General features: G+C 36.5%; 1 protein-coding gene and 1 long non-coding RNA gene across 7 annotated transcripts in view; one reads left to right on the top strand and one right to left on the bottom strand.

Annotated features, from left to right (window-relative positions):
• RGS7 (regulator of G protein signaling 7) overlaps positions 1-26,057 on the top strand; it is a 488,737-nt gene that overhangs the window by 287,150 nt on the left and 175,530 nt on the right. The window lies entirely within an intron of this gene.
• On the bottom strand, positions 5,613-25,984 carry LOC102155155. 3 transcript variants are annotated; one of them, XR_005362170.1, is made up of 6 exons: positions 25,678-25,984; positions 24,763-24,918; positions 23,156-23,259; positions 13,585-13,636; positions 12,489-12,542; positions 5,613-5,784 (listed from the first exon to the last, which is right to left on the bottom strand). It is a non-coding gene; the product is annotated as an uncharacterized LOC102155155 (long non-coding RNA). The 3 variants fall into 3 exon arrangements; XR_005362169.1 differs by lacking the exon at positions 24,763-24,918 and adding an exon at positions 20,709-20,767; XR_005362168.1 differs by lacking the exon at positions 24,763-24,918.

Below are 26,057 nucleotides of genomic sequence, written 5' to 3'. Positions count from 1 at the left end.
TCAACTATTATTTGACAATGGGGAAAGGATGCATTTCTTAAATAAATGATGCTAGGGAAACTGGAAATCCACATACAAAAGAATGAAATCAGACCCCTGTCTTACACTATACACAATAGTTAACTACTTGAAATGGATTAAAGACTTAAATGTTAAGACTTGAAAATGTGAAACTTCTAGAAGAAAACACAGAGCAAAAGCTTCTTGACATTTGTCTTGGCAATCATTTTTTGGACACCACACCAAAAGCACAAGCAAAAAAAGCAAAAGTAAACAAGAGGGACTATCTAAAATTTAAAAAGTTTCTGTATGGTAATTAATCACCAAAATGAAAAGACAACCTATGAATTGGGAGAAAATATTTGCAAACCATCTCTGATAAGTGATAAATATCCAAAATATATTAAGGAACTCACAACACAGTTCAATAGCAATAAAAAAAAAAAGATGATTGAAAAAACAGGCATAAGACCTGATACTTTGGTATTGTAGACCTTCTTGGTATTTTCCATTTTAGATGTAACATCTTCCTGTCTGAAGTGCGAGCAGTCCAACCCTGAATAGTGCAGGCATGAGAACCTAGGCTGCAAGCTTAATTCCGGGAGCAATCCAAAGGTACTTCTTGGTGGAAAAAGGGATGCTTAGATACTCACCACCTGTAACCATCACACTCTTTGATGATCAGGTTTACCACATGACTTTAATCCACATTTCTCATCTCCTTCCCTGTTTGGATGAGCTGAACAGACTTTCCAAGAGCTGGAGAACATGAGAAGGTGCCCTTGCTTCTCCTTGCCTTCCTCTTTTCCCTCCTAGAATAAGTCTCACTTACAACCAGAACACCTAAAGCCTGCAGGCTGACTTCATCTCCCTGGGCTTCATTCACACAGCTAATCACGGACAGACCAGAACCACTTACTTAACATTTGCAGAACATAATCAGTGTCAGAAAGATAGCCATCACTTAGGGTAATAAATCTGAGTTTTGCTTCTGCTGTTTCTATCTGTAGTTCATTTGTGACTTAAGGATACTTGGAACTGAGGAGAGAAATCAAGAGATTATGGCTGCCTGATTTCTAGTGCCTGATTTCTAGGCCTAAGACATTTTTTCAAAAAAGGTATACAAATTACCAAAAAGTATATGAAAAGATGCTCAGCATCATTAACCACCGGGAAATGTAAATTGAAACTACAATAAGCTATCGCCTCACACCTGTTACGATTGCTAGTATCAAAATGGCAAGAGATAAGTGTTGGTAAGGATGTGGAGAAAAGAGAATCTTTGTGCACTGTTGGTGGGAATGTAGATTGGTGCAGCCACTATGGAAAACAGTATGAAGGATCCTCAAAAAATTAAAAATAGTACTACCGTATGATCTAGCAATCCCATCTCTGGGAATATATCTAAAGGGAATGAAATCAGGATCTTGGAGAGGTATCTGCACTCTTGTGTTGACTGGAGAATTATTCACAATAGCCAAGATGTGGAGACCTAAGTGTTAATCACTAGATAAAGAAAATTAAATTTTAAAAAAAGAAAATGAAATAAAATGGAATGGAATGTATACACACACACGCACACACACACACAAGGTGATATTAATCAACCTTAAAGGAAATCCTGCCATTTGTGCCAACATAGATGAACCTGGAGGACATAATGATAAGTGAAAGAAGCCAGAGAGAAAAAAGGCAAATACTGTATGATCTCACTTATATGTGGAATCTAAGAAAAAAAAAAAAAGTGAACTCTCATAGAAACAGAAAGTAGAATGGTGGTTGCCAAGAGCTGAGGGTATGAGAGATGAGAAGATGTTTATCAGATGGAACAAATCTCAGTTATAAGGTGAATGAGATCTGGAGATCCGATGTACAGTGTGGTGATTATAGTTAATAATACTGTATAATAGGGGTCCCTGGGTGGCTGAGTCAATTAAGCATCCAACTCTTGGTTTCAGCTCAGGTCATGATCTCATGGTTGTGAGATTGAGCCCCACATCTGATTGAGCTCCACACTAAGTGTGGTGCCTGCTTAAGATTCTCCCTCTCCCTTTGCTCCTCCCCCACACTCTTTCTCAAATAATAATAATAATAATAATAATACTGTATTGTATACTTGACATATGCTAAGAGAGGAGATCTTAAGGGTTCTCATACATGTAACTTTGTGAGATAATAGAAATGTTAAGTAACTTGATCATGATAATAATTTCACAATGTATGCATATATCAAATCACATTGCTCATATATACAATTTTATTTGTCAATTATACCTCAGTAAGGCTGGAAAAAAAATAATTGTGGTAGGTTATTGTGATGCAAAGATCTATAAATATTTCTACAAGCATACACATAAAAGAAATTATAAAGGAAAAAACTACCTTGGATTCAGACTTTTTCCTCTGCAACATTGTATCACAAAGACAATGCAGCAAGATATTCAAAATTTGAGGCAAAACTGTATAATCAAATTATGGAAAGAAAATAGAAGTACACAAATTCAAAGACAAAGTATTTCAAAGACTCAGGAAATATTCTAGAAGGTATAGTTTAATGGACTGAAAGTGGATAATTATTTTAAAAACTCATTTGTAGAATGAATGGACTAATAATGAGCATTTTAAATCATTTGAACATATAATTTTTCACAATGTCTATTAGAAATACTAACTATACAAAAGAAGACAATGTTATAATACAATAATTAATGATAATTTCTCTAGGGTAAGAGGGTGTATAAATCTTGAAGCGTGCTACAATGAAATGGAGATGAGAGGAAATATAAGTAAACTAGCCTTAGTCTTTTACATTTTTTTCAATAAGCATTGTTTTATATTTGAACTTAGTAAATTAAGAACTTTATTAACATGTACCATTTAAGAACCAAAACAGATGAGCAAAGGGAAAAGAGAGAGAGAGGGAAAGAGAAACCAAGAAACAGACTCTTAACTATAGAGAACACTCTGATGGTTACCAGAGTGGAGTTGGTTACAGCAGGGATGGATTAAACAGGAGTTGGGGATTAAGGAGTGCACTTGCTCTGATGAGCACTGGGTGATGTATGGAAGTGTTGAATCTGTATATTGTACACCTGAAATTAATATAACACTATCAACTACCTTAAATTAAAATTTTAAAGATGTACTATTTAAAGCTCCAAAAGTGGCCACTAGTAAACTAAAAGAAGATACATATTCCCTTTCATTTTACAAGAGGAAGAGAAGTAGAAACCATACAGCAAAAACAGAAATAAAAATAAATTCTAGGAAGCATAAACACAGACAACCTAAAAAGACTTACCTAGAAAGATGCATACACAAATGTTGGCAGGAGTGTTTTTCTGAGTGATAGGCTTTTGGGGGATTTTTACTTCTTTATTATCTCTTCTTGTGTTACCTGAATTTTCCATAGTAAATGTGATATATCTTTGCTAAACAAACTAAATGCAGAGATTGTAGTTACCTGTCCCACACACATGACAGGATTCACTTGAAGAAACTGCTGCCATTATCCTTTCCTCATAAGAGTTTTCTGTCTCTGCATTATATGGGGGATTCATATCATTTTAGGTAATTTAGAAATAGCAAATGTTGCATTGTGATATCTTAGTCACAATGGTTGGTCAAGGAAGTCTTGGCTTCTTCCTTATTTACTACATCGAATAATCTCACAGACATTTTCAGACAGTCCACCATGTCCCAGTACTTGATAGAATTTAGGGATACAACAAATAAGACATGCTTTTAATCCTCCAGAAGTTCAAAGTTCAAAGTCTAGCAGGACAGTATGTTCTCAAAGGATATCATCTGGGTAACCCCGGTGGTGCAGCGGTTTAGCGCCGCCTGCAGCCCAGGGAGTGATCTGGAGACCCTGGATCCAGTCCCATGTCGGGCTCTCTGCATGGAGCCTGCTTCTCCCTCTGCCTGTGTCTCTGCCTCTCTCTCTCTCTCTCTCTCTCTCTCTCTCTCTCTCTGCATCTCTATGAATAAATAAATAAAATCTTTAAAAAAAATCAAAGGATATCATATCTCCTTTATCAAAGGTGGTACTAAGTTCACAGCCAGGATCCTGAGCTTTTGACAGTGAGTGCTGGGAGCCTCTAGAATCCTAAGTGTAGTAAGTAAAGTGGTTCTCCAGTCATTGTGATTAAGAGTTTGTAGCTGTGACATCAGGCTAGTTTAGGGTCTGATGCCTGGTGGCTTCATTTCTGCAGATGATATCTGCATGAAGGGATTAGGGAAAGTCAGAGTTTTGAGGTCAAATATAATGGGGGGCACCTTTGCCACTGGAGGGAGAACTCTGCAGAAAATATCGAATTTTGGGGCTTAACCTCAAAATAGGGGGCAGAGCACCATTCTAGGGGTCATTGCTATGTTAAGTGTTCATAAGAGAGATTGACTGCACATCACCCAGGGACATTAAGTCAGATAAGCTTTTACAGGTAGTTCTTTCAGGTCTCAGCATATCAAGTTACTACAGTAAGAAATGAGGTGATGAGAAAGCATAGCATGTAATACCAAACTCTGGATTTTGAAGTGATTGGAATGAATTTGATGTCAGTGAAAGATCATTATAGTAAAACTTAATTCCCAGTAATGCCAGAGGATTCATAAAACTAAAAACTGAAGCAGTAGAAGTAAAAAGTCCCTTGTCAATTTTTCAAAAGTGTGACTAGTATAATCTATTTTTTTCTTTCAGTTCCCTTTCAAAAAGTAATAATCAGAATAAAAATATGCCTTTAAAAGCATGTTATATTTTCAGTCTCACAATTAAACTTTGAATCCATGAATTCTAGCACAGACTTCTATCTCCATTTACTTCTGAACTGCATGTATAATTGAACTAAACACACAAGCACACACACACACACACACATACACACACACACCTGTTGGATAAATATGGCAGCTTTACTAAATGAGAGTTTCAGAGACATGTTCCTATGGAGGTGTGATATGTGCTCTTGGTTATTTAGAACAAGATTTATAATAGCTGGAGCAAGATATCTGAGAACAGAAGTTTTTAAAAAGGTAAAAATGTGAATCTACATATGTTTTCATAGTTATCTACACATGTCAAGCTACTTGCAAGAAAACCTTGGGGAAAAGGGCATTCAGTAAAAAAAAAAAAAAAAAAAAAAAAAAAAAATGTTCATTAAATAACCCCATTGCCTGTGCATGTCACATGTATTTAGGGACACATTTGTCAAAATCGGTAAAACTCTTTGGAATAGGACCTTAGTCCAGTGGTTTGGGCACAAATGATGCCTCTTTACTTTTCTGATGTCTCTAGTTCATAGAGATAGTTGGAGGTTTTCTAAAGAACAAATTTGATTTACAGCACTGAAAGACCAAGAGTGGCCTCAAGAAGATATGCCACCTTGGGTTATTCATCACAGTTGTTCTGCAGGTGAAAATTGTCTTAAAGAGTAAGTAAGTGTGACTAATTTCTGTCCTTCCTGGTGCATCATCATAGTTAGATTTGGGGATAGGATATAGAAGCAGCAATTAGGCTCTTGAAATTGTTTTATGTTTAATTTTCTTTAACACAGGTATGAATATATTGTTAGGGTAATACTGTCAGTTGTAACAGCAAAGACTCTCAATCTTAGTGTCTTAATACAATAAAAGTTTATTTATTGCATATATAGTCCAAAGCAGGTGTCTTCAGTCAGCAGGCAGCTCTCTTCCAAGTAGTGATTCATGGATCCAGCATTCTTCCATTTTATGGGTCTGTCATTGTCACCAGGTTGCTTTCAAGGTCTCTGGCTTTTCTTCATCTTGCTACAAAAGGAAAATATGCAGAATATTATGTGCAGGCCTAGAAAGCAGCACATATCACTCCACTATTTCCTCATGGCTGGAACTCAGTTATACACCACAATGAATTGCAAAGGATCATGAGATCTAATCTACTGCATGCCAAAGAAAAAGATGTGCCAACAACAGCCAATTGTGATAAATACAGCTGTGAATCTATCTTTCCATATCCACTCCCCAGAGCACTTAGTTGACCTTCATGTCATTGTGCATGATGGACTTAAGTTGTCCCCAACTACCACAGATCTCCATCTTTCTAGCTTCAGATACATATTTCCTAGCCATGTACTCTGTGACTACAAAGCTGAGGGTTTCTATTATAGCAACATCTCACTTGTAGGTGCCAAGTTCTGTGTTAGTTAAGGTACCTTAGCTGCTCTAAAAGATAAATTCTCAAATATTAGTTCATTAGTTACTTCATTATAATAAAAATTGTTTTCTTATTCATATAAAGTCCAAAACAGTTGTCCCTAGTCCTCTTTTTGCCAGGTTGATTCAGGCACTCCATCTTCTTCTATCCTGTCCTTTTCTTTGACTTAACTTTGTGGCTCCTGTGATCACCATGTTTGTCTATGGATTCAAGTGGGAAAATGCCCAAAGGTCCATACATGGGAAAATTTTATGAGCCAGGCATGTGAATTTCTGCTCAACTTACACTGGCTAGTTCTCAATCACATGACCATAACTGCAGGGGAAGCTGGGCATGTGTGTCCCTGTGTTAGTCTCTAGTACAGTACACATATTCAAATCTTTGGATCCCTGCTCCTTATTATCCATATTTATAAAATGGATCAGTGAATCACTTATCAAATAACATAACAAGTTTCTTTGGGAAGTTGTATTGGTTACTCAGATCAAACTGGGCAAAGGCATTTTTGGAATGAAAAGTATATTAACTTTGTATGTGTTTTAGAATTAAACAGATTTTTGATGTATAAGCACCCAATAACTACAACAATTCTAGATGACACTTTTTTGCCCTTTATACCTTTGGTGGCATGACAAATGAATAAAAATTGTTTGCATATCAAGAAAATGATGTATAAATATCCAGAAGCACAATTGTTCTGTGTTTCTTTCAATGTCGTATGTATTTGTACCCCTAATATGCTAATGATCAACCCATACTTTGCTATCATAATTAACATAAGATTCATTTGTAATTTGTTCTTCATTTTCTGGGAATTTTGAAGATACACAGTCTGACATAGGTAAATTAAGGTAATTTATTGACCTCTTTGAATGATCTATCCAAAGGCATATTTGTATTTCAAATGACAATGAATCTTAAAAATGTTAGATCTTGAGGCATTTAGTTTTACTTTGCCTATTTACAAAAAAAAAAAAAAAAAGTTTATTGTGGGATTACCAGTAGTTGGGTAAAGGGAGACAAAAGGTAGAACCAATCACAATATATCCTTTAAGAAGGTAAATAAGTAACATATTTGTATCACAGTGTGGAGTTATATTCTTTTTCATTAAAGAAATGAGTTTATAGAGGAAGAGAAAATCTCATTGAAGGAAGAGAAATGGCATTTCAGCTGAAATTTTGAAGAAAGTTTACATTGAAAGAGCTAATTCATGTAAAGGGTTAAGAATAATGATAAACACATATTAAGTATTCCATCTATGTTAGTTATAATGATGACCAGGATGATGATGATAATGGTGGTAATGGTAGTGTTGGTGATTAAATAGGTTGATTCAGCTATGACTTTTTGTTTTTTGTTTTTTTTGGCTATGACGTTTAGGAAAACAATTGGTATATCCATAGAACTCTCAGTCACTGAGAGATGCCATTGAGAAGGCACACTATGAAATTGTCTTGAGTGTATTTTGTACCCCCGTTCTGAAATTTTTCCTAATCATCCTAGAAATGATTAATTATTTTGGATCCTTCTTTGAAGTGATCTTAGAGTGTTGTTGTTGTTTAGTATCCCTCTATCTGATCTCTGTATTCAAATGCTAAAGATAAATGCATTGTATGCATACCTGGAGAAATTCTGCATCCCTGCCTTCTTCCATATTTTAATGAACTATATGGCCTGGAAATTTGAGAGGTGAACTTAGACATTCCCTTTACATCACATCACTTGACTTCAGAGCAAAGACTGAGCTACATATGACCTGATGCCTATCTGCTGTGATCTAGCCTTGCTGTTCTGTTTCCCTGCCACCACACACTACCCCAACAAGAAAGGATGATTTCCCCCCTGTATCCTGAGACCTACAGCCATGCTTGCGTCCTAAGTGTGCAGCAAAACCACTTCCCCTCTCCCAATAATCCATCCTGTTCAGTGCCTTCTCTCTTAAAATAGTGAACATTATACCCTGAGTATCTATTAATCATAAAAAGAACTGCAGGATTAAAAGGGAACAGGATGGGTGTCCCTAAATGAGTATTGCTTCATACTTTCATTTTCTATCAGTGATACAGATATTTATTAACATCCATCATTATACTGGATTTTATTCTTTGCCCATTGTCCAGTCTACTTAACATTAGTTTATTGCCTCCCTTACTTCTCCATATGGCCTCAATAAATTCTGAGTGAATAAATCAGAAGCCTTTTTACCACTCCATGCATGACACAGCATAAGACTTCCATAAGCTAGTGCTAATTATAAAACTACTTGTGTCCTCTTATGTAACCAGCATGGCTTTACAGCAAGAAGCGTGTTATCTGGTGTTTTTAAAAGTATTTATTGTTTCCTTTTGTAGAGTTGCTGTGTAACTGTCTCATGATTCTTTGTCATTAAATTGACCTTGTTAGCTCTAATCTACAGGTACCGGAATGATAGTGTTCTAACATCCTTTTCCATCACAAGTTTCCAAGCCTCTTGCTTTGTTCAATGCTTGATACCTGAAGAAAGATTTTTTCCCCTGCTTTCCCCTGCCTGGTGATACTTGATAGTTACTCTGGCAACAGTAACACAACTTCAGCAATGGTCTAAGGATACTGTTTCAGATTTATACAAAGACTTCATATTTCAGTCATTTGGGAAAATACAAGCATATGGGTGAGAGTTAATTTTTTTTTCTTTTTTCTTTTTTCTTTTTTTTTTTTTTTTTTTTTACAAATGTGCAGACCAAGCTAAGAAAAGACTATTTTGAAAATACTAAGGTTGTTGTCAAGGGTGATATGTTACTAAGAATTTACATCTTAATTTCACTCGTGTTTCTTAGTTTCCTCTTTTTATAAAAAATGTAATGATGCCTTTATATTTACCAGCAAACATCAAATGTTTGATGAAGTATTTCGTGTGTCTCTAGACTAGCAGTTCCCAGGAGAAGTATCTCAAGATGACTCTTCATGAGAGAATTCCTTTGTTAAGTAATTGCGGGATATACTATATACTGAATCTTTTTTGGGAGGGATTCACAATATGTACATTAGCATTTTTAAGTTTCTGAGAAGTCCTGTAGGAGGATACCTTTTTTTCTTACAGTATTTTTTTAACCTAGAACTTCTGAGCATATCTGACAGTAAACCAATAAACTTCTCTTATCCTTTTTTAGCAGGCAACCTCAGTTGCAGTTTGAAATGCACTTTGGAAATGTGTGCTCTAAATTAATGATTCACAAAGGTTTGGATATTATGAAAAAGTGAAATTAAATAATATATTTAGGGATTGTCAGTGTTTTATTTTGCCAAGTAAAGACATCAAAAAATAACTATAACTGCTATTGCTATAATTTATTAGAAGGAAGGGCATTTATCACCAAAAAATTAGAAAGAGGTGTAAAAATACAGAAATATTTAAAATTTGATAATATTTAGCTTTATAAAAATTTCAAGGCAGGGGCTGCCTGGGTAGCTCTGTGGGTTAAACATTCAATTCTTGATTTTGGCTCAAGTCATAATCTCAGTTTCATGAGATTGAGCCCCACATCAGGCTCCACAGTGAGCCTGGAGCCTGCTTGAGATCCTCTCATTCTGCCGCTTCCCCATCCCATATGCACTCTCTCTCTCAAAAAAATTTTTTTTAATTTAATGTGTCATATTTGTTTTTCTCATTTTGAGCCAGTGAGAATTTCATCATGAGCATATAATACCTATCCATTATTTTTTATTATGGAGCATTTCTTTCCCTTTTCTTTTGATATCAGAACACCCCTTCTCTATAAGAAGAATTCATTCAACATGGTTAGTTTGAGGTGTTGTTGGGGGCACTCACTTTATCTATTAGTCAAGGGGTGAGGTGTGACTTGGGCTGGCCCAATTGGGCCCACATCCCCTGATCACAATCTTGGAGTGTCAGCTTCTATCTTTGGTAATATGTGGAGAAGATTTTCCAAAGGAGCATTTTTAAAGATTGTTTTGTCTGCTTTGTGGAGAATGGCTTTATAAGGAAGAGTGGAAGCCAAGAGACCATTAAGAGACCTATAGAGAGATGATGGTGGTTTAGACTAGGGTCGTGACAGAGAAGGTGAGAATGAATCAGGTTTTGAGATTCTTGTGCTGACAAAGCCAATAGGACTTGATGATGATGGGGGCAATGAAGAAAAGAGAGACAGAACAGGGACTCTCTAGATTAGGATTTCTACAGCTGGATGGGAGGTGGAGCCATCTACTGATGGGCATGTGTCTGTGTACATTTTTATTTTTATTTTATTTTATTTTATTTTGAGAGAGAGAGTGCATGGAGGAGTGGGAGCAGAGGGAGAGAATCTTTTTTCTTTTTAAAATTTTTATTTATTCATGAGAGACACACAGAGAGAGGCAGAGACATAGGCAGAGGGAGAAGCAGGCTCCCTGTCCTAGATCCTTGATCCTAGAACCCCAGGATTATGACCTGAGCCAAAAGCAGACACTCAACCACTGAACCACCCAGCTCTCTTGGTGTCCCAAGAGAGAATCTTAAGCAGCTCAGCACAGAGCCCAACTCAGGGCTCAATCTCATGACCCTGAAATCATGACCTGAGCTAAAATCAAGAGTCAAATGCTTAACCAACTGAGCCATTCAGGTGCCCCAGCACATTTTTAAAAATTATATAAGTTGTGACAATACCAAACCAACTTAAATTTATTGCAGTGCCCTGGGGAAAGTAGAAATCCTCATCTCTTAATCAGTATCGGATGTACCTGTTGTCTCAAAAGATGCAAAAGAAAATAGAAACCCCTCGGAAGCCTCGCAGTCCATCCTGTATTATCATTGCCTTGATAACAGGAGGAAAAATACTATTTAAATAAAGTGCCAATACCAGTGAGAAAGTGTCACACTAAGAAGAGTAATCTTTTTTTTTGTATGTTTTATTGGAGTTCAATTTGACAACATATAGTATAACACCCAGTGGTCATCCCGTCAAATGCCCCCCTTAGTGCTTAGAAGAGTAATCTTTATGCTCAACATAATAGTTTAATCAAACGCTCTTGGGCAAACATGGATGCTATAGCATGTGTCATGCATCATTTGGGAATGCCTTCAGCAAAAAGCTGCAGAACCATCATCAGTATAATGGAGGTGTCTGTTGTTTGTGCCTCTCTGTTTCACATATTGCCACAATCAATTATATTTAAAAAGGTGAACACCACCAAAGAGAAATGAAATAAGATTAGGCTAATGCAGTCTTTTTGGCAGCTGTGGCTTATATCAAACCTGGTGTGCATAAGCAACTGTTTCTGTAAAGTATATTTGTGTATCAATGCTGTGAAATCAGGGAGTTTAGGGAAAAGTTGTCAGTAAAAGTATGTTATCTCCTTTTGGGAGAATTATTCAATTTACCTATAAATAGATTAGCATGCTGGGAAAACTGTTGGTAAATAAGACCCAGGGATGCAAGGTAATGGAATAATCATGGCATTTATTCATGTTCAGATGTAACATTCATCTTGAAAGCTTGAAATATTAAATCTCTTATTTTGCACTTAGAGTATTCTGCTCAAATGGCAACAACAGGTTCTATAGCAAATGTGTGGGAACTTATTTCTAAAATGTATTATGCTGAGTGAAATAAGTCAATCAGAAAAGGACAAACATTATATGGTCTCATTCATTTGGGGAATATAAAAATTAGTGAAAGGGAATAAAGGGAAAGGAGAGAAAATGAGTGAAAATATCAGTGAGGGTGACAAAACATGAGAGACGCCTAACTCTGGGAAATGAACAAGGGGTAGTGGAAAGGGAGGTGGGCGGGGGGATGGGGTGACTGGGTGATGGGCACTGAGGGGGGGCCCTTGGTGGGATGAGCACTGGGTGTTATGCTAAATGTTGGCAAATTGAACTCCAATAAAAATAATTAAAATAAAATAAAATAATAAAATAAAATAAAATGTTTGATTTGCCACCTAAATTGTCTTAAATCATAATCACAAGACCTTTGTCAGCCTTTTTTTTCTTTATTAAAAAGCTAGATTCTTTTTTTTAAAAGCTATATTTGTGGAGTGGGGGCTTTGTTTAAAATGAGTGAATGTAATGACATTGTTTTTTTTTCTTAATTTCATAAAACAGCACTGAAAATAAATATTGGTGTCTGTACCTGAAGCTGAAAGAAATTGGATGCTATTCATTATACTGCATTGCTACTCTTCCCCTCCCCACCCCATGGCAAGTGTTGTATCAGTGAGAAAAACATTGGATTTGTGCCACCTTATAGAACATCTTTCTTTAGTTTCTTCATTTTTTTTCCACTTCAAAAACCCTGCCCTAGAACCCTACTGACCCACCTCAAGAAGGTTGTCCCATTGATCTCTGCCTCTTCGGTCATATCTTCCATTATCCTGAGAGGAAAAAAAATCTCTGTTGCAATCCAAAAGATCAAATGATTTTTACCCATTTTTTCCACATTGATCAAACACCTTGTGTAGAATATCCTTTCTCCCTTCTTTTGTCATCTAATTACTAATTTCTTGAAAAGAAGGATCAAGGCTTGTATCCTTGGAAGCTCTCCCTGGCCACCCAGGCTCATCCTTCTCTCTGGCTTTCTGGATCATTGATGGCATTTGGCTATAATTGCCATGTTTGTTTTAAAGTTTGTCTCATGGATATGTCCTGTCTTGCTTCCCAGATTGTAAGCCCTACAACGACAAGAATATTGTTGTTGACTTTGTTGTCCGTTTTGTGTCTCTTGTCCTCTGCTTTTCTACCTATCCAAAGTCATCTGTACCCTCAACAAAACTCACCATGCCTGGGGGCACCTGGGTGGCTCAGTTGGCTAAGCATGGGACTCTTGATTTGGGCTCCACACTCAGCTTGAAGTCTGCTTAAGATTCCTCTCTCCATCTCCCTCCACCCTTCATCCTGCTCATGCTCACTTCCATGCACATGCCCTTTCTATCTCTCAACTAAGTAACTAAATATGATCTTTTAAAAAGAAAAAAAAAAAGCTCACTGTATCTGTCTGGGTTCTCACATGTATCTACCTTCTTTGCCTTCATCTTACCTGGCTCATAAGCATATCTCTTGGCAGAAGCACTTTTTTTGGTTGGCCTTTGTAATGCCATGCCCTCCTGCCTCCCCTATGTGTCATCTGCAGTCTCCATTCCTGGCTCAAAATCTAATATTGATGTGAGCTCAGGGGCACAGGGCTGTGTACTATGCTCTTCTTTCTCATTCTCTTATTATGCATAATCTTCAACTATATAACAAGTATAATATTACAACATTTAAGCTTTGTCTATGCACACACTGTAATTTTATTTGTTTCTATAAACTGGGTATGCATTCCAAACTCTTTCCTATCAAACAACTTAATGTAGACACTTTAAATTCAATAAAGTGATTTCTTGGCTAAAGGGAATATTATTATCATACCTCCCTTACCTTGTGATTCCTCTCAGAGTATCCTTTTGATTTTCTTCACAGTATTTAATATCTGAAATAATTTCATAATAATTTTTATACAAGATTACCGTTATCTGTCTACCTCACTATAATATATGTAAGCACTGTCAGAGCATGACTTTGCCTGATTACTGTCCATGGTTACTGTCCATCCAGAGCTTAATTTCAAATGAGAGAAATAGACATTAAACAAATAATTGGTTAATTATTTATGAATTGCTGAGTGCTATAAGACGTTAAAAAATACATTAAAGAGATAACTTATATCCACTCTGTGCTGTTACTTTAAGAATGTATTCCTATATCACCATATGCAATTCATTCTATGTGCTGAGTAAACAGCCTGAGAAATTTAGGCTGTATTTCACCTGAGGGATTTGTCATCCTATTGTGATTCAGTTTTAACACCAGCCTGCCCTTGCATCCAGGAGGTTAGTGTACTTCAATTATATTTATAGTATTGACTTTGTTCATTATCTAGTAGACATCTGATTGTTTACATTCTGTATTCCCCTCCAGCAGCTCCACTAGGTAACTGAAGAATCACTGGAAATGATCCTTGTGATAGTTATGTTCTTACCATGAACTGTCATATCATCCACTCAAGGAAAAGCTTTTTTTTTTTTTTAATTTTTTAAGATTTATTTATTTATTCATGATAGATGTAGAGAGAGAAAGAGAGGCACAGGCACAGGAGGAGAGAGAAGCAGGCTCCATGCCGGGAGCCCGATGTGGGACTCGATCCCGGGACTCCAGGATCATGCCCTGGGCCAAAGGCAGGCGCCAAACCGCTGAGCCACCCAGGGATCCCCAAGGAAAAGCTTTTTTAATTTCCCATACTTCACCTCTCTGGCTTTCTAGGCACAGATAAAAGGAAAGGACAATCCTCCATCCCACAAATTTGTTCTTTTTTTTTTTTTTTTTTTTTTTTTTTTTTTTTTTTTTTTTTTTTTTTTTTTTTTTTTTTTTTTTTTTTTTTTCCACAAATTTGTTCTTAATGATATTCAGCAATACAGAGCATGAAATGCTCCAGGCCATAATCCCAATACCCCTAGGCACTTCAGTGGTCAAAAGAACACGAACCTAGTATCAGCCTGTGAGTTCAGATCTCAGTTGTTTAGCTGTGTGACCTTGGGCAAATGACTGAACTTCTCTATTTTACTTTCCTTTGTTGTAACAAGAAATAGTGATAGCAACTAAAGGATTGTTATGAGAATTAAAATCCCGACACATATCAGGCCTTTCAGCCAATCATAAGCACTTAGTAAACATTCAATAAAGCTTAGATTGCACTAAACAGTTGCAACTACTACATACTTACCACTGGCCTATCATCTTCAACTATTGTGTATTTTTACTTTCCTTAAAAGCTAGTCTCCTCAAATCTTTTGTGCATTTGAAAGTACATTCCATGATGTAAAATAATTTGCCTTTCATAAGTTGAAATGTGTTTTCTCCACCAAGATGGCATTCACTCTTCCTGAGAGTATTTTAGACTTCCTCATAATAGAGCCTGAAACCAATTTATCCTTGAGGCAAACTCCTGGGGACTCAATAGAATGAAAGCTACTGAGGCACTTGAAAGTTTCTAAAATCAGTAGCTCTCAGTAGGAATATATCAAAAATTAAAATGGGTAGAAATTAGCATTTTAATTTGCAATCAGTGGTTGCTTTGACTTATTCTCGTTCTTGATAAAGGGATGGGAGTGTCACATTTGCTTTTCTAATATGGGCACAATACAAAGCTTGCCTAAGCTATCCTCAATTGAAATTAATACATAAGCATTTCAAATCAATGAGCTACAAGGTCTTTTGAACATAAATAAACATGTCTCTCCACAATTTCCTTTGTTCTCTGTGTTCATATGCTAGTTTCTTGACTGAACTTGACTTTGCATTCCATAATTTAGTCTTCCATTTGGCATCCTTAAACCTATCAAATGACATTTAGATTAGATTTGATTGTCTTTAAAATGGGCCATTCCCATTTCTTTCTTGACCTTAGTAAGTAATATAGTGAGATACCACTCAGAAATGTCATACATACTAGCTCATCATCCCTCAATGGTGTTTGTGCTTCCTGACAGATGGTCAAGAGAGTGGAAAAGCCAGTGGAGGTAACGAGGGCTCTTCTACTCCCACTCAGTCACAAGGACAGACAAACACAAACATCAGGAACTGCTACTATGATCACCCAAGGCTTCCAGGTTACTGAGGGGAACCTCCTGATCTGAGCCAGATCTTCTTTATTTGAATCATTTTTCCCTTCTTGCTCTTCCTAAGAATGGCTCTCAGCTTTCAAGTACCTATTATATGATGGCATATATTTTTCCATAACACTGTGAATATTCCATTTTCCTTTGAGTATAACAATTCATGCATGACTCTAAAACTAGACCGCCTGAGTTCTAGCCCTGACTTTACCCATCATGTGATCTTGGAGGAATTATATCATCTTTGTGCTTCAGGGTTCTTATCTTTAAAATGGGGATCAAAAACACTATCACACCAAAAATTGCACTGGAAAAATTTAAGTAGGCAAGGAAAACTGTATTCAGGCTATTGCAATAGGGAGAGAAACCAGAAAGCAATCTGAACTCAACTCCACTGAAACAAAGGTGGGAGAGTTTTTAAGACCCGGGTGAGCAGCTCATAGGTCATCTGGGTTTGCCAATTGGCCTAACTCAAAGAGAAAGTCATCTTTCTTGTATTTTTCTGACAGGAGATAGTTGTACAACTTGGAGCAAGACTCCACCAAGGTTAGGTTCCTGTCCTCTCACAGAGACTGGAACTTAGGGGGTGCTATCTCTCTTGATAATTACACTTTACAGGGATGGCTCTCAGTTCCTTGAGAAAGGTAGTCCTAACTTATAAAACAGACAAGAGGTGTTAAAAAGATTTTTAACACTAAAAGTTAAAGAAAGGATTTAGAATTACAGGTTATCAAAATTAAATGCTCTAAAAAAAGAGAAGTCAGAGGCTCAGAGTCAGGAAGAAGCCTGTCTAACTTTAGTCAAGCTGAAGAAAATGTCATGGCCATCTTAGTCAGTACCTATCTTGGTCAGTACCTATATCCTGTAGCTGTTATACTTATTAAATGGATAAAACCATGTAAAATACTAAAAACAATGTCACAGGTGGTTAAAAAAAAAGTATAACCAATTATTCATAATCAGTATTACATCTGTGGTTTAGAGGATGGGGTTTGGAGTCAAACAGGTCGGCCCACAAGTTCTGGCTTAGTGAGGCCATTGGCAAGTTACTTGACCTTTTAAGCCTTTATGAGATTGAAAGTATTTACCTGACTGGGCTGTTGTGAAGATTAGCAAACTCTTGAATATTAAAATATTTATGTATAATCAGTTCTCAAGAACGGGCAACTAATGTTGCCATAGGTCCCTGCACTGCACCTGAAATGGCTTCCTTAAACAGTACAGTGGAGCATGCAGTTGTCAGCTAGAACCCACAAGGCAGATGGCCACCTCCCTTGTCACTGTTCTTACCCCCACCTCAAGCCATCCTTTCCCACCATTTTTCTCGGGTTGAACAGAGCACATACTTGTATATTGAAAAGTAAAGTAGGGCTATGGTGATGGGATACCAAGTGATTCATGATTAATGGAAACACATAGGTTTTCATAAGGTATAAAACTTTGATATTATCATAGCCAATAGGAATGTTTCCTCCTACATTTTTAATAGTAAAGAGAAAAACAGTAGGTCCTAGTTAATAGTGTACCCTCCACTTCCTTTTTTTTCCTATATAGGTTGGTAAGTTATGGAGAGAGAATCTAAAGGTGTCCACATGCCACTGATTCAGCTAATACCTAGTTCTTACTCCGAAATTGGATATTCTTGTTCATCCATCCTTCCAGTAAGCTGCACAATTTGGCTTGCTCTGCACCAATCAGAGGTGTGCTGCTGTCCAGATGCTATGTATATTCTCAGAAAGGAAGCCAAAGCATTACATCCAAGAGAATATCTAAACATTTTTAAAAAGAACTACACATCTTGGAAATTAAGTGGCTGAATTTTGAAACAACCTTTTTTATTTAGAAATGGAATGCTGTTGTCTCCTTGCTCTCCTGTTTACTCAGCCCTCCACCCCACCCCTGGCATGAGTACTGAACCAGTGAGGAAGAAAACAGCAAACCTGCTTATCACAGTAGAATGAGGACTCCCAAGCAGCTGCTGTGGTTTTACAGACGAAGATAGCTAAGTGTAAATTGCTCATTGTTACTGATGCATGCAAAATAGAACTTCTTTGGTTCTGGAGCCCAGATTAAAATTCGAGAAAGAAAATAAGAAGATGAGGCGGTACAGCTATGTTGACAGCACTAATAGGGAGCTCTACCAACATGGCAAGTCTTTCTGTCAGCATTTCTAATTAAACTGTAAACATTAACTGGATTACCCTTCCGTCTTAATTTTCCATTTACAGCATAAGAGCCATATTATTTGCTTCCTCTGTATTCAAAGGAATCATCTAAAATTGCTTCTGGAGATAAAATATTGTGACCCACTCTGGGAGAAAAAACAGTAAATTGATACAATTGATCATGTTCCTTTGAGGATCTGGCCTGATAATTGTGTCACAGAATCCATTGGATTGAAAAAGGAATAAAAACATCCTTCTCTGTTCTAGGGTAATCTAGGACTCTACTTGGAACTTTAATTCTTTCACCAAACTGATAGGTTTGCCCAGGGCAACAGCTAATTTAGCTAATGCATTTTATTGGGTCAAATGGTTGCTTTCCCCAAATATGACCATACCCTGAGCCCCAGAACTGTGAATATGAACTTATTTGGAAAAAGGGTCTTTGTAGATGTAATGAAGTTAAGAATCTTGAGATGAGATCATCCTAGATTAACTGGGTGGGCCATAAATTTAATGAGAAGTGTGCCCTTGTAAGAGACAAGAAAGTAGAAGACCAGGTGGAGATGGAGACAGAGACTAGAATTAGGCAGCCACAGGAATGCCTGGCACTGTCACAAGCTGAAAGAAGCAGGGAAGGATTTTCCCAGAGCACCTTCAGGGAGAGGATGGTCCTGCCAATACCTTGATTTTGGACTTCTGGCCTCCAGAACTCTGAAAGAACAAATTCCTTTTTATTTAAGCTGCCAGGTTTGTGATAATTTCTATGGTAGCTCTAGAAGAAGGCATATTTTATTGACTAGACAGACAGCATCACTGGAATGAACAATTCATTGGATTATTCTGTTTTGTTTAGATACAGCTTGTGAGACAATTAATATACTATCATAAAATAAAATACACTTGGTTATAAAAATATGTCATCTTTATATAACTCTAAATCAAGGGAACAAATCAATAGTTCATTCCTTTCATTCAGTCAAACTGGTTACATGGCATTATGGTGGATGGAGATAGCATTGATTGAGGCACTACTTCATGCCATGCTTTGTGGTTAATGTTTTCTAGAGCTTAAGTCACTCTGCACCCATGCTTTCAGATGAAAAAAAAAATGATGCAAAAAGAGATTTAGAAACTTGCTAAGATTCTCACAGATAAGAAGAGATGTGATTTCCACTTTCATCTCCAATATGTAAAAAGCTTGGAATTCATCAGTCTTGTCCTTACAACAGAAAAAACCTGAGGAAACTGAAAACCAATGATCTTTCTTAGACTCTTCAGAGAACTAAGGTTATAGATTGGTCTGCTACCCTGAAACCTGCAGATATAGATTCATCCAGGGAAACACTGCATGGGGGTGGTGGTAGGGACACAGACTTGCTTATAAGGAGCAGAAGATGCTAGACACCACAAGCTGGCAGGAACATTTAAATAGTAACTGCAATAAATTGCTGGAGGCTGAGGCAGACTAGCATGAAAGCAAGAAGCTCCTTGGGTCCAAGTAGGACCCTCACACATTCTGAGTTTTCCCTTCAGAAATTGGATCAGGTCCTAGGGTTAGGCTCTAAGAAAGATTTCCACATGTCATTGGCAATGGCTGTCTCAAACTCTTTTGCCCAAAGAAGTTCTTGTCTCCAGGAAGAAGGAATTTTCCAGAGGGAAGTTCTGGAAACTTATTCTCACTAGGGGAAGATGATTCTGCCCCACTTTAAGCACTATCTAACTTGAGGGGGGAAAAGAAAAACAAAAACCATAGTCACCAAGGGGCAGGACTTCAAGGAAATATATTGGAAACACTGCAGCTAAGGAAGGGAACAGGGACCCCTTGGGGAGCGAGGGACAGAAAAACATGTAAAGACCATAGCCTCAAGTACCAGTCCCACTGAATGCCCAACAATTGAAAGATTATAGAATGCCCCCATCTGCTATGCCCTACCACCACACCCATAATATTCCATTATAGCAGTATATTACCATTAGAAGATGTGCCAGATCTGTAAGGCACAGACATTACTGAAGAATAGTATCAAGAGTAACACTCAAATCAAGAAGGAAGTCAAAAACAAAAACAAACAAAAATGGACACTAGGGGGAATTTGAAACCTCTGGTCCTACAGCTGCAACAAGTATGAAATATAGCTGAGCTTAGCCATATTCATAGAAATCATCATGGTAAAACCCTGTTTACTTCAATCCTGATTACCTGATAAAACATGTATGGCTTTCATCAAAAAATTACAAGTAATGCTAAAAGAGAAGAAAAAACACTTGTCTAAAAACACAAAGTAATCATGAAAAGCAGAATAAGATATAGCAACAATACTGGAATTATCAGATAAGGAATTTAACATAACTATAACTAATATGATAAAGAATGTAATGGAAAAAATAGATAACATAAAAGGAGGAGTAGGATTTTTTTAAGCAAAACAAAAAATAAAATCTAGATATAGCATATTCAAACTGCAGTAAACCAAAGACAAAATCTTGAGGGAAGAAAGAGGGGGATAAAAACCAATGTATCTATAGGAAAATGCATGAGAATTACTACAGACTTCTCATTAGAAACTATGCAGTCAAGAAGAGAATGGAATGGAATCTTTGAAGTAGTAAAAGAAAAATCTGCATCCTAGAATTCTGTGTCTAGCTAACTTATGCTTCAATAATAGAGGAATAAATATTTTTCAGACACATGAAAATTGAAAGAAGTCACCACCAGCAGACTTACCTTTGAAGAAATGTTAGAAGTAATTCCTCAGGCAGAAGTAAAATGACTTAGATCAGAAACTTGCATGTACACAAAGAAAGCAGGAGCATCAGGAAAGACATTAATGAAGATTAAAATTGTTTATTTTTCTTGTTAATTCATCTAAAATATGACTTTTTTATAAATTTATTTTTTATTGGTGTTCAATTTGTCATCATACAGAATAACACCCAGTGCTCATCCTGTCAAGTGCCCCCCTCAGTGCCCACCACCCAGTCACCCCCACCCCCCGCCCTCCTCCCCTTCCACCACCCCTAGTTCATTTCCCAGAGTTAGGAGTCTTCCATGTTCTGTCTCCCTTTCTGATAAAATATGACTTTTTAAAAGCAATAATAGTAATAATACATTGGGTAACTATAGCATATGGATAAATGAATTAAATGACAGCAATGTCACAAGAGACAGAACAAATTAGGAATTCTCTGTTATAAGGTACCTGCATTTCTAATGAAGTGGTATAGTGTTATTGAAAGTGGATCTAGAGAATTTCATTTACATGAAAGCTCCAAAATAAGCAAATCTGCAGAGGCAGAGAGGCAGTTAATCATTTTCTAGGGCTGTGGATGAGGGTTGGGTATAGATTTAGACTGACTGATAATGGGGATGGGATTTCTATTTGGTGTGATCTAAATGTAAAATTGTGGGAATGGTTGTCCAACTCTGACTAAAAACTACTTAAAGTATAAACTTCATAATGGTGAATTTTATGGTATGCAAATTATATCTCAATAAAATTATGAAAATTAAAAAAAATGAGGACCTGCAAGAAATATGCCCAAACACTAATGAAGTCTGTGTTGTTAGAAGTAGTATAACTATGAATAGTGTTGACACTATGCCACACACTAAGAGCTTTAAAAAAATTTACTCATTATTCATTACAACTCAAAGAAGTAGGTACTATTACAATATCATTTTGACACAGGAGAAATCTAAGTAGAGAAAGATACACAGTGTGGATTTGAGCCAGGAAGACTGGCCCAGAGTGCATGCTCTTCACTCTGCACCATGTTACGTCAGCACCAAGATCTTGAGTATTATCTTTCTTCATCATCTCCAAAATTTATTTCTCACAGTTATGATACAATTATAGGAAAGATGTAAATAAAACTTAGTTTGTCCTTTCAAAAAAGTGGATTTAGATTCTTTAAAAATGTATATACTCTATTGTAGAGTAACCACTAAAAATTAAAAATAAGCATCAATTATAAACACCAAGAGAGGAGATAAAATACAATCATATAAAATGTGCAAGTAAAAGAAGAGAAGGCAGTAAAAGAGGGAAAAAAAAAACAATAAATGCAATGAGTAGAAAATAGGTAGGTACAAAGATGGTAAATTTTAATCCAAATTTATAAATGATCATTTTAAACATTATCAATAGTATGAAAATTCAGGTAAGTACAGAGATTGTCAGATTGGACTTAAAAAATTAGACCCAACAATATGTTGTCCATAAAAACCCACTGAGAACATAAAGACTCAGAAAAATGCTGCATAGCAGGAGAGAGATTCTTCTAGTCTGTGTTCTCTCCCTAAATTGGAGTGCAGTAGAAAGTCACTTAATCTTTCTAGACTTAATTTCCTTATCTTTATTTATTTTCATGTTATGAATTTTCACATAACATTTTTACTGAGTAATTTTAGCCTGGTTTGGTAGGACATAGGCACCAACTCGTTATCATTCCCCGTGTTATCCCATCCTGCCTCATACCCTACATGTATGTAGTCTTCTGAGCTTGTTCTGCCTGATTCCTGGTTTATTATTTTTAGGGGAGTACTTTTCGGGTAATCTTATAAATGAAATAATAAATTCAGACCCACTTATGGATTGGGCAAACAGCTTGACTAAATTACATAATGGTCTTAAAATTCTGTGATTCTATCTATATGGGAGTTTTCTAACTATAGTACAAGTCAGAACTTGGTTATTTTTCAACTTGAAGAGACAACTAAAATGGAGAAAATAATCAAATGTCTTATTCTGATCTGACTCAATTTTTGGAACAGATATTATCTTAGTGTTAATCACTGGAATGAAAGAAAAATAATTGTTCTTAAAGAGATGAACTATCTAAATGAAATTATCCCAAATATTTAATGTCATTTCTTTAATTAAATTAATTTAAATAAATTCAATTGATTGTAATTGACCAAAATTTTGAGGAAACTAACATGAAAAGAATGGATGTTGACATTTGTTCAGTACTTTCAATCAGTATAAGATCAATCATTTAATCAACAATTTACAAGGATGTAACCTTCTGGGAAGCAGATTTAGCTCAAAGCAGGTGCTTTGGTTCTAAGTATCTCTGTGAAATCAGGCTATAAATGTCAATGGATTAACGTGTTATTATTAGATTTTTTAATTGTATGAATCAATATTAGGCAAATTGAATACACTTTACCTCTTTAGCAACCAAGTGGTGAAAATCTTAATTCAGAATGGGAAGTTGTATTGAATAATTCTTGCAGTTTATTTTGTCTTCTAAGCTATAGCAGAACAGTGAGCCTAGAAAGTATGGGACAAATGAACATAATGAAATTTAACATTTCAGGTAAGATGAAAGTGTATCATTGAAAGTCATGGCTTTCCCTCCATTTCCAAAAGATTGCTTGCACTTTCTGCAAGAGCCTAGAGATGAAAAATACAAGGCTTTTAAAACTGTGGATCTTTGTATTTAGAGGTATCTTAATCATGAATAAGAACATAGGAGAAATTTTCAACTCACTGTTCAGTGATTAGAAACATATAAGAGAGGGCTGTCTTAGTGGGTAGAGCATATGACTCTTGATCTTGAGGTTTTAAGTTTGAGCCCACGTTGGGTGTAGAGATTTATTAAAAATAAAATTTAAAAGAAAACATACAGATGGGGGCACCTGGGTGGCTCAGTGCTTAAGTGTCTGCCTTTGGCTCAGGTCATAACCTCAGGGTCCTGGGATCAAATTCCATATCAGGCTCCCTATGGGGAACCTGCTTCTCCCTCTGCCTGTGTCTCTGCCTCTCTGTGTCTCTCATGAATAAATAAATAAAATCTTTTTTTAAAAAAAACATACAGATAAATGAAGGGATCTTCTAAAATCTGTCAACTTTTTAAGTTTTATCTCATACTCTATCCCACTTAAATTGAACTATGTGGCATTTCCATTAAAAATTTTGCCTTTAGTGCAAGCTGTAGAACCTGCTTTTTTCCATGTGCTGGTCTCATCTCAGTCTGGTGAAAACCTATTCACCCTTCAAGCCCAGCTGAAACGCCTTTTCTCATCACCAGAAGCAGGAAGAATTTGTTTTTCCCAAGATTTTCATAGTTATTTCTGCCACTCACATGGAAACTTCCATAATGTATATATGTATGTATATATGTATGTATGTATTTCCTTCATACGACTATAGGAATCTTAGTATCATGGTACTTCCTGGAATATAATATATATTTAAAGAATATTAATGAATATACTAATGAGTTGAACCGTTTTCCTGTGTAGGAAATTACTGTATACTTACATAGTTGCCCAGGAATTTTTGCTGTCTCTGTCTTATAACAAGATTTAGGTCACAGCCAAAATGACTAGAAGCAGCTTGCAAAAGTTTAATTTTGTACATACGTATATATAAGTAATAAAGAGTGCATTTGTCCAGTGAATTTAAAATTGATAAGTTCTGTGTGACCTGTTAATGTTTAAAATTTGATCTTTAGATAGCATTGCATGAAATGCTAATCTCATAAATACATATGATACTATCTAGACAATGCAATCTGATATCTGATTGATGGATAGACTCAAGTTTTGTATGCTGAAGGGTGGATTTAAACATAGAGCATGCACAGAAGGAAATAATTTTGATTTTCTATATTAGGTGCTATAGTACTGTCTAGACTTTGCATTTTAAGACTTCAAATTAGTTAAATGTAGAACATGAAAGATTGTGAAGGAAAAGAGAAATTATTTCACTGAGAAAAGAAGGAGAAAATGTAGGGTTGATGTTGGGAGTGTGATATTTGACAGCTCAGACCTTTTTAGAAACTGTTTTATCTTGGAGCAAACCATCTTAGAGTCTTCTATCTTGGAGCAAACCATCATTGCCATTCCTCAAGTTAATGCCCTGATGCAAGTGAAGTTATTTGAGAAGGACATTCTTAGTAGCTAGCTCTCACTCCTTGGAATTTTACTGAAAGTAGGATTTAAGAAGGTTTAGTTACATTATCAGGCAGAAAGGTCCCATTAATATTCTGACTCTCAGAAGTGACATTGACTTACTCTGTCCCCTCCTGCCATTATGTCTTTTACTAATACGATATGGTAGAGACGTTTTAATTATGCAGTGTAACACAAAGGAACTGGTTATAGGTAACATTCCCATTGTTCCATTTTAAGGTAATAATTTCTTAAATCCACTGAAAAGGGTCATTTCCTTTGGCTCTGCATGAGTGGGAAGAGGCTCATTTATTGAGCTGGATTTTCTCACCAGCAGATGGGAGGCAATAGTCAAATCTTCTGAGCTATGAAATGGAAAGAAACTTCCCTTCCAGATCCCTAGTGTAGCTTTTTAAAATTCACCACAACACAATGATGTTGAGCAGAGTATACATCTTTTTATTTCTGTAAAACTGACCTGAACTTCCTTATGAACCTTATTTCTACTTGTAGTTGAAGGGTCAGGAAGAGGGATAGAGACTGGGACTGTGGCTTAAATCTTGTCTATTATATAAAGCTGAATCACTTCCTCTTTATACTGTCACTTCCCTGGAGACTTGCGGTCATTTGGGTAAAGTTTCTAAGTCCCTTTCCCTTTTTTCCTTTTCTTAGATGACATTCTGATCCAGCCCCCAAAATGAACATCTTCCCACTCATGCAGAACAAACAGAAATGACCCTTGTTAATTGATTTAAGAAATTATTACTGTAAAATGTAAAAATAGAGACATTACCTACATCCAGTTCCTTAGTATAACACTGCACAATTAGGTTACAGGACATCATGCCTTCGCAGGAGGGGCCTTGAACCTCTCACAGGCTTCTTGTCCTTGTCTGTCCCTCAGGCTTTCATTGGTCTTCATTGAGATGTCTTGTCCTCAGTCTTGGTCTTTGGGTGTTGCCCTCCAGTGTGGCTGCACCCACAGTTCCCAGCATTGGTGCAATTAATGGTCTATTCTATGGGTATGATCAATGCAAGGAACCCCCTTTCCCACCACCACCACCAGCACCATCACTACTGCCTGTAACTGGTTACCCTCACCTACAGTTACCTTATGTCACATTGGATAGAACCCCAGTAAGCAACATAATTCTTAATTCTCATCTGGCTCCC

The sequence above is a fragment of the Canis lupus genome, chromosome 7, assembly GCF_011100685.1.
Source record: "Canis lupus familiaris isolate Mischka breed German Shepherd chromosome 7, alternate assembly UU_Cfam_GSD_1.0, whole genome shotgun sequence".
NCBI classification, from domain to species: Eukaryota; Metazoa; Chordata; class Mammalia; order Carnivora; family Canidae; genus Canis; species Canis lupus.
The sequence above is the reverse complement of the archived record's forward strand: the minus strand, read 5'-3'. Positions and strand labels throughout refer to the sequence as shown.